Below are 10408 nucleotides of genomic sequence, written 5' to 3'. Positions count from 1 at the left end.
AGGAAACAGCTTGCCTTCTATTGTTAGAGGAAAAGGGTATTGATAGACCTGGCATTAAGACTGTGGTTACTAGCGATGCGAAACAGCAAGCCGTAAATCCTTATTGAACCCAGGCACTGCTGTTTATCATGGAAGAGATTCTTCTTTCTCTTTGGTGTAACTAAATAAAGACGAGAGATTAGTGAAATAAGATAGCTGTTAAATTAAAGAGGAAAAAAGTTCAAGTTTCCAGGAGGCTGTGACAAAAACAAAGAAACATACAAACCAACCAACCCGGAAACTCCTAGACCAATGAGTAGCTCTCAGTGACCTCACAGACCATTTCAGTTCAGATGGGTCAGGAGACAGCCCATGAAGCATGACAGCCCCACCCTCTCCGGACTCAGATCTCGAAAAAGTAAACTAGTATGATCAGGCTAACTCTTTGACCTAGCAATTCCCTTTCCACTCATTTGCCTGAGAAAATATCATCACTGGGCACAAGTAATTAACTATCAGGATGCTCATCAAAAACATCACTTCTAGTAGTGAAAAGCTAGATACAACTTAAATATCCAAGAGACTGGGCAAATCGTGGCACATTGATACTCTAGAATACCGTGTAAATACATAAAACCATGCTGTAGAAGAATACTCAGTGTTGTGCAGAGATGTCAAAAATCTACGGTTAAATGAGAAAAGCAAACGAGTGAAATGGATGGAATTCTTGATACAGTATGATTGGATTTGATTTAAAAGACTGGTAGGTATACTATATCTGAATGGAGATGTTCTGAGTGAGCTCCCTTTCCTCTTTTAGTGCTAGGTACTTTCTATAAATGTGGCCACTGAAAATGTACTGCTTTTGCTTTAAGGGGAAAAAAGTGATTTCTCTAAAAGGGGCTCCATTTAACCTATTTAAAATGGGTCAGCAACCACATGCATAAGCTCAGAGATGTGTGTTTGTGGACCTGCGCTTTGCATTGCGGAAGTGCATCCCCTAGAACCAGAGACAGACACGAAACCTCTCTGCAAACTCTTTGTAGATTCCCATCTGTGACTTAATAAATATTTGATGTAGTGGCCAGTCAACATCCCTACATTAGTGAAACTTCTGCCCAGGAGCAACTGCACCGCTCTCAGCGATGAGACCGGAGTAAGTTAAAAAGCGAGTATTCATTAGCCACTTCAAAGAGTTTGGTTTTATTAGCTGGCAATTTTGCAGGCTGGATTATTGGCTCTGCTGTCTACTTTGTGACAACCAGAAATACACTACTGCGAGGAGGAGCCTGCTTCTTCCCTTAACAATAGTTTCTTTCCTTTGTGTTCACAGCCCTGGAGGCAAATGCAGCCTGACTCCCTCTCCCCCTCCCTCCCCCTGGTTAAACAGCTGTGAATCTTGAGTGGCGCGCTCGTCCAGTAACTCTGATGCCAGAAACCTGGAGTCTGGTCCCCCTGGCTGATGCGGTTTTGTAAGATGGGGTGGACCACTTATTTTTTCTCCCCTTCCATGGTTACAGTTGATAATTGAAAAGTCAGCATGAACAAAATGCAGCAGGGCAGAGAAGGGGCCTGAGATTAGCTGACAGGAAACCCAGCTACAGTGGTTTGCAGAAGGACCTGAGCAAACTCAGTCCTCAAACAGTAGTTCAGATGCCATCTCTCCCAGGATCTGTCTCCTCTGCTCCAGCCCCTCCGCTGAGCTTCCATGACTTCTGTGCTTTACCTATGAGAACCCTTAGGCTGTGTTTTAGTCACCTGCTGGTTTGGATCTGTCCTTACCAAGCTGAGTTTCAAGAAGTCCAGCCTGTCCACGACTGCCTGGTACAGTGTCTGGCTCTTAGAACAGTGCTGAGTAAATCTTTATTGAAAGAGTAAGTTTCTCTTGAAATTATTGCCACAGAGGACTTAGAAAATTTAGGAGGATCATAGGTCATCAAATTAGAGAGTTTCCTCCATTCATTGCTTGAAGCCCTGACCCCCATAGCTCTCTAAGCAGGCAGTAGTGCAGCCTGCTTACACACTTCTAATGACAGGGAGTTCGCCTCCCTTCAAAACATCAGAAATGACTAAGGAAGAGGAGGAAAATAAAAGACAAATAGGGCAGGTCCTGAACTAAATTGGGAAGTAGTTAATCCAGCTTCCCTTTTTTCTGTAGGGCCTGGATCTCACTTGAGGGTCAATAACCCCACCAAGGTGGCCACTAATAGCAGTTAAAGGCTCTGCCTTTAATACCAGAGGACCGGTCCTTAAACTCTAAGTCCTTGAACTCTTTTTTTGTTTGTTTGTTTGTTAATCCTCACCCGAGGATATTCACTCATTGATTTCTTGATTGAGTGGAAGGGAGAGAGGGAGAGAGAAAAAAAAAGAGGGAGAGAGAGAGAAACATGGAACAACCCCAACTGAGATTGGGGATTGAACCTGCAACCCAGGTAACGTGACCTTGACTGGGAATCGAACCCGAGACCCTTTGATCCACGAGACAACACTCTTACCTCTGAGCCAAACCAGCCAGGGCTAAGTTCTTAAACTCTTAAGGGGAACACAGAATCTCTTGTGAAGCATCATTTTTATTTGAAGATGTGTGTGTGTGTGTGTGTGTGTGTGTGTGTGTGTGTATGAATGTTTTTGGTTCCGAAAGGGACTTGATTGGTAAAGAACAAAAAGTTACAGGTGTTTCATGTGACCTATTCGAGTTGTGAATTTGCTAAGACTACTTTTGTTCCTTATTTGCATTGTTTTACTTTGTAACTACATCTTCAATGAACAAAGAATTTTAAGGCCTGTTTGTGAATTGTATGTCAATCTTATTTAGCAGAAATGTGCTTACTTTCATTGCCTGCAGTTTAAAAAACTGAAGCAGTTCAGCTCCTTGTGTATGTTCTACTGTTTTCTTTCAGCCCTTACCTTGCTGAGCTCCATTTTAATATGTTGTGGTTCTGTTCCACTCTCAACTTGTTCTCACTCTCGGTAATCTTTAGTATTAAAAGATAAAATGTAACCATATTCCAAAGGTTCCAAGTTTGCATGTACTTCACTGAAAATGTAATTAAAGTAAATGTTAAACATATTGAAAAATTAAAATTATTTTTCCCATGTAGTCTCAAAAAGTTATTTTTATTCTAAAATATCCCAAAGTATCTATTAAAATTTAAGAGCAAAATAGAAATAATAGTGGATGAACATTAAAATTTAGACCAAAAAAAAATTCAAATAAAGCTGTCATTTAGTTTTTAAATTTAATTATACCCTTTAAAATAGTTTTATAAACATAAAATGGTTTGCAGTCCTTGCATTCAGTGTTCATTTATTGCTAATGCAAAAAAAAAAAAGTGACATTATGCTTCATGCTTCAAGCCTGTACATATCTAGACTATGTACAAAATGATTAAAAATAATATTGTTGAATATTGCAAAATGTCCTCTGACTGCCATGTATAACTATTGCAACTACTGCAGTACTCTGTGAATACTTGTAAGTCCACACACCGGAACTCAAAGAAAGAAGGAAAATAGATGCTCTGCACTCCTGGGAAATAATACTTTATTATGCAAGAATCTATAGCATTCATGACATCTGAGAGGAAGGATTTGACAAGTTAATTAATTTGTCTTTTCTCTTAGCTAAATGCTTCCACAGCTCAACTTCTCCTCACACTCCTAAGCAATGTCCTTGCATGAGATTGGCAGCAGGACAAGCAGAATTCTTTATCACATTAGGATAGAGTCACCTTTTGTTTGCAGGAACGGGGACAGGAGACGTGGAGAAGCATTTCTGTTGGCCTGAGTGATGTTAGTCACCAGTGTGGATGTCTAGGGTTGTGGCTGCTCTGTGTCATCCATGGGCACCTGACCCTGTAGATTCTTTAATTAACCTACCTTTTCATTGAGTTAAATGGAATACAACTCAGCAATAAAAAGTAACAGATTGCTGATATGTGCAACAACATGTATGTGAATCACAAGAGTTCACAAGAGCTCACAAGAGCATTATGCTAAGTGCAAGAAATCTGGCTCAAAAAGTTACATGTCGTTATGGTTCCATTTATGTGACATTCACTAACAGGGAGCACTATAGGGACAAAAATCAGATCAGTGGTTGCTGGGGGTGAGAGAAGGGAAATAACTATAGAGTAGCACAAGGGATCTTTTTGGAGTGATGGAAGTATTCTATATCTTGCTTGTGTTACTAGTTACACAGCTGTGGATGCATTTGTCAAAACTCATTTAACTTTGTACCTAAAAAGAATTAATTATAGCCCTGGCCAGTTTGGCTCAGTGATGGGAGTGTTGGCCTGCGGACCAGAGAGTCCCTGGTTCGGTTCCTGCTAGGGGCATGTACCAAAAAAAAAAAAATTAATTAATTATAGATTAAATTATAAATTATATTTTATATTACATATAATATACAATTAAAAGTTATATAATATAGCCCTACTGATGTGGCTTAGTGGATTGAGTGTCATCCCATGGACAGAGAGGTCTGGATCAATTCCCAGTCAGAACACATGCCCAGGTTTCGGGCTCGATCCCCAGTAGGGGTGTGCAGGAGGCAGTCGATCGATGTTTCTCTCTCACATTGATGTTTCACTCTCTTTCTTCCTTCCTCTCTCTCTAAAAAAATCAATAAAAACATATTAAAAAAAAACTATATAATATTTACTTTGTTATATAATTATAAATTATATGTAACTATAAATTATAACAGAATTATATGTATATTATAGTATCATAAATATTATATTATATAATAAATATAAAATTAATATAGTTATATCTTATATACTATAATTTATAATTATATAATGTATTATATGTTATAATATATAGATAGTATACTATATTGTATGCTACATATATATATAATATAAGGTCCACAAAGAAGGAAATAAAAAGCAATAAAAACTTAAAAGTAATTTAAATTTAAAAATCTAAAATTTAAGAACATTTTCTGGAAATAAAAAGAGATTTGACACCAGTACTTAGGAAAATCAATCCAGAGTAATCAATACCAATATATGTTCTAAAAAAACCATCTAGACTTTACAAAAGAAAGAAAAAATCATTTAGGCATCTAGTACAATATCAAGTCACCTAAACGGGAAAGGAAATAAGATTGCCTTTGGACTTGATTCCAGAAGTGGAGATAACATATTGGAAAGACAACACAAGCCAAGGATTTTAATCCTCACCCGAGGAGATATATATCTATATATATCTATATCTATATATATATAGATATATATCTATATCTATCTATCTATATATATATATATATTTTTTGGTACGTGCCTCTAGCGGGAACCGAACCCAGGACTCTCTGGTCCGCAGGTCGAAGCTCCAACCGCTGAGCCAAACCGGCCAGGGCAAGCCAAGGATTTTATATCTAGCCAATAATACCACAAATTATGAACATTAAAGAACCAAAGAATATTGCTCCCATGTGACCTTCCTGAGGAATTTACTAAAGAAAGGATTTTAGAAAACCAGAATGGAAAGATGATATTGGCGTAGGACTGATGGGGAGGATTAAATATACATTAACCCATAAAACTATGATGGTTATAAGAAGAGTAAATGTCCAGGAAAAGTAAATATTATACAGTAATTAAAAGGAAGAATGGTAAGAGAGATAAAAAATAAAATGTACTTGTTGATTGTTTATATTTACTGGTGGGGCAAAGGGTATTTATTCAAATGAGATTCAGGTGGAGAGGGAGGAGAAAGAAACAGTAATGAACTAATTTCAATATTGTTGGGGAACCAATAGAAAATAACAAATATAAGATGGGGGGGGGAGACTACGGTTATTAGTATATTAGCATTAGTATAAAAGTAACCACTGAAATAAAATCTTCCTAAATACCAAATGTATTTGAGAGAGCAATGAAATAGATAGATCACATAGTGAAAAACTAGTGCTACAAAAGACTTGCATATGTAGATCCTAAAACAACATGAGATGAAAGAAAGAAGGTACGAAGGAGTAGACATAGTCTACTACCATTTGGATAAGAAAAGAAGGCAAAATAAGAATATATGTGTACATGCATATATTTATATATTTGCTTATTTTTGCAAATAAGAAAGTATAAACCAGAAACTAACACAATTGGTTAGGTACAGGGATTGAAGAAACTTTCGTAAGTTACCTTTCCGTATTCTTTTGACTTTTAAACAGCAGTTTTACATTTTCAAAAAATTAAATTAGTGCTTGCTTCAGCAACACACAGACTAAAATTAGAATGATGTAGAGAAAATTAGCATGGCCCCTGTGAAGAGATGACACCCACATTTGTTAAGTGTCCCCAATTTTTGTGCTGGCTGTTAATTAAGCTGATTGCGGTAATGATTTCACATTATGTACATACATCAAATCATTATGCTGCACACCTTAAACATATACAATGTTATATGTCAACTATATCTCAATAAAACTGGAAAAAATAATGGTTAAAATCTTGCCAACACACACACGCACACACACACACACAAATCAACAAGAATGGGAAAAACTAACATTGACTATAAAGAGGAAGAAATGAACTTATTTCAAGATGTAAAGGTTTTTAAACAACAGACCTTTGCATTTAGGGAGCTATGTTCTAAGGATTAAAGAAAAAAAAAGGCTGCAAACAATCTTGAACTTTATTAGTAGGTTTGTGTTGGTAGTGGTATTGATGTAGTAATTCTGATGCTATTCGGTGTATTGTAAGGAGGAGCCAGTGAGTAAATATGTTGATGTTAGTGAAAACCAGAGTCCTCACTGTGGACGAAAGGAGATAAAAACGTGGACTGGGGAGAAAAGAGGAAGAACCCTGTGGTGTTGGATTGGAACTGGGGGATCAAAATAAAGTCATAATTTAAAATAAAACAGACTTCTTGCATCTGTTCACTGAAAAGGCTTAGAAGCAATGAGGGTCCAATAACAATGAACATGCCCACCTCCCAATTCTTGGTTTCTAAACACTAGTTACTACTAAAAGGAACCAAGGCTCTTTGGAGAAATCGCTGATTCCAGGTCTAGATCAAGGAAAGTACAAGATGAGCTTGGAATTTCCTCTGCGGGGGAGCAAAGAAGTGCCCCAAAACTGATGGGAATACAGACACAGAGACGAAGCGGAAGGGGCCAGATTGAAAATCATAAAGAAAATTGGTGGTAATGAATAATCTGAGTTCATAGTGATACTCAAGAAAATGTAAAAAGTGAGTGTGAAAAACGGGAAAGTTCTTTTTCGTATAAAAGCATAGTGCCAGATAATATAAAAGAAATGATAGAATTAGAAAAATTGAGATTTGTGCAATCACTAATAATAATAGTTGATTCAGGCAAGGTGTATTCATGGATACTAAAACACTGAATAAAAGTTGGGGAACAAGATATTCTCCTATTCTCAAAGTACACCCCCCAGATTACTTATTAATTATGAGCAGGAAAAATTCCTTTTTGATGGAGAGTTCATGCAGACAGAACCTCAGGCAGCCGACGAAACTTATCAAGACCAGTAACAGGACACAAGGGTATCATGTTCCTCTTGTGATCCACTCAGAAAGTCCCAACATCACCTCTGTAGAGTTTTTGCTAAAAATCTTTAACTAAATGTAATTCTGGAGGAAAAAACAGACCATCCAAATTGTGGGACGTCCTATAAAAGACCGGCCTGAAAGTCAATGAAAGGAAAGACCACCCTCCCCCCCAAAAAACACCCCAAAACACAAAATACCAAAACTGTTTTAGAATAAAGGAGGCTACAGAGATGTGACCATTCAAACAGCATGTGGTTCCTGGTGAATTCTGGGTACAAACAAAAATAAGACAAAACAACAACAACAACCACCAAAAATCTCCAAAGGACACTACTGGGAAAATTAAATAAATTTAATAAGATTTTTATACTAGATAATAATATAATGAAACATATTATAATGACAATTTGGTTCTATGGGAGAATGTTCTGCTCCTTTTTTTTTCTTTTAAAACATTTATTTATTTAGGTTAATTCACTTTTTTTTTTAATCAGTTTTTAAATTTTCCAGTTGTAGTTGACATACAATACTCTTAGTTTCAGGTGTACAACACAGTAATTAGATATTTATAAATCTTATGAAGTCATCACCCTGATATGTGTAGTACCCATCTGACACCATACATAATTATTACAGTATTATTAACTTTATATCACTGGGACTACTTTAATAACTAGCAATTTGTACTTCTGATCTCTTTCACTTGTTTATCCCACCCCTCCAATCCCTCTCCCATCTGGTGACCACCAATTTGTTCTCTGTATCTATGAGTAGAATGTCCTTGGTAAGAGATAAATGCCGAAGTACTTAGGGGTGGAGCCTCATAAAGTTTCTAATTTATTTTCAAATAATTCAGTCAAAAATACCCCCATATACATGGAAACATGTACAATGAACACGTAACTAAATGTTAAAAATTGGTGACTCTAGCTGAAGTGTACTTGAGTGTTCTTTGTATTATTTTCTCAACTTCTCTGTAGGTTTAAAATATTTGATGATAAAGGGTCAGGGGAGGAGTAAACACATGGGCTGCAGGTAGGTGTGTGACTCCAAGGCGATCAATCTGCCGGGTAGCCAAGCTAGTGACCTGGGACCTGAGTGACCTGGCCTGAAAAGATGAGCTGTACTATATCGGTCAGGATCCTTTTGGCTTCAAGTAACAGGATACCTGAGTCAAAGTAGCCTAAACTGTAAGGACACCTAATTATCTCATGTAACCAGAAGTCTGACGGGAAATGGTTCTAGGGTTGGTTAATGCATCGGCTCCAGAATGTCATAGCCTCTTCTGTCAGTTTCTCTGTTGGCTTTACTTCATGGTTGCAAAAGGGCTACCACGTACCATGTCCTCACATGACATATTCAAAGCAGGCAGGAGGGGACGGGCTCGCTCCTCCTCAGACTTTGCCCAATTGTATCAAGGATAAAACTCTTTCCCATAAGCCCCCCGCCCCCAGGGGATTCCTTTTACACCGCATTGCCCTTACAAACCAATTCTGGTTCCCCACCTGGGGCTGTTCACCTGAACAACACTGATTGCGACGGGATGGTTGTTGGTGGCAGCCAGCGGTGTTCACCACAGGAGCCAATGAGACTCACTAGCTCGGAAATCTGAGCCAAGAAACCTGGCCTGGGTTTGTTGTTAGCAGGCAAGCTGATGGTAAATGAGCAACAAGAAGTGGAGTTGAGGCCATGGCACACCAGCCAGGTGTGAGCCGAGGTTAAGAGCAGAAAAACTCTAGAGAGGGCGAGGAAGGCATTTGGTAGAGAAAGGAGAATGGTACGAACTGCCAAGGTGGGTGGAGCTGCCCGAGGGCTAGAAAAAACCCCACACAAAACAAACAAAAAAACCTGCCCTAGCACACACAAAAAAAGGAATTGGTTATAAATGTACAGGAATGCCTTAGACTACCCAAAGCAGGAAGGTAAAGTCCGTCCTTGGGAAGTATTAGAGCCAAAAAGTTTGAGAATTACGTGACTTGCTTCTGCCTCATCTGTGTTTCTCTGCAGTCTGTCTCGTTCTTTCCTCTGCAGTGGGTGTCACTGCCTCCTGGCCTCCTGGCCACCATACATCTGCCCACACCTTCTAAGTTCGCGTCCACATTCTGGCCCCACAGAGAACACATGTAGTCAGTCTTCCAGTCCTAGTTTCAGATTCCCAGAAGAAGAAAAAGTAAGAAAAATGAATACAACAGCAACAAGAAAAAACAAAAACAAAATCCCCAGAAGAAAGAAGCTGAGCTACCCAAGTTGGGTCAGATGCCCCGTCTACCAAGTCCGTAGGCTCCAGGTCACAACAGGCAAGCATGGGATGGGAAAAGGGCCATTGGCTCAAGTTTGGCAAGTGCCTCAAAATGTATCCACCACGATTGTTAAAATAGTGGTTTTCCAGATTGGGGATGAGGGCCCTGGCCGGGTAACCCCATTGGTTAGAGTGTCATCCTGATACGCCAAGGTTGTGGTTTGATCCCAGGTCAGGGCACATACAAGAAACAATCAATGAATGCACAAATAAGTGGAACAACAGATCCGTGTTTCTCTCTCTCTCTAAAATCAATTTAAAAAAAGATTAGGGGTGGGGAGGGTCAAATTCACATTTTAGACATTTAGCAATGTCTAAAACCATTTTGGGTTCCCACAACTTAGGGAAGGGGTGCTACCTGCATTAATGTTGCTAAACATCCTAGAATGCTCCCATGACCAAGAATTTTTTAGTACAAAATGTCAGTAGCACTGAGGCTGAGAAATCTTGTCTGCCTTTTGATTCTGGTAACTGTTCTTTCAATCAAAGGGACCCTCTCCACCCACAGAGCACAGACCCAGGCCTGGTAAGTCACGGGACTCAACCAATCTATTTGTTGGGCAGAGAATGAATGAAAACCTCCCTCTGTGAGTGTGGGGATGC

The 10408-nt window shown here is 38.7% G+C and overlaps 1 non-coding gene across 1 annotated transcript; it reads left to right on the top strand.

Moving 5' to 3' along the window:
• The first annotated feature begins 6189 nt into the window (after positions 1–6189).
• LOC118616619 lies at positions 6190–6296 on the top strand. The gene has a single exon (XR_004956614.1). It is a non-coding gene; the product is annotated as a U6 spliceosomal RNA (small nuclear RNA).
• Positions 6297–10408: the final 4112 nt, after the last annotated feature.

This window comes from Molossus molossus, unplaced genomic scaffold, assembly GCF_014108415.1.
Source record: "Molossus molossus isolate mMolMol1 unplaced genomic scaffold, mMolMol1.p scaffold_m16_p_4, whole genome shotgun sequence".
Classification (NCBI taxonomy): Eukaryota; Metazoa; Chordata; class Mammalia; order Chiroptera; family Molossidae; genus Molossus; species Molossus molossus.
The sequence above is the reverse complement of the archived record's forward strand: the minus strand, read 5'-3'. Positions and strand labels throughout refer to the sequence as shown.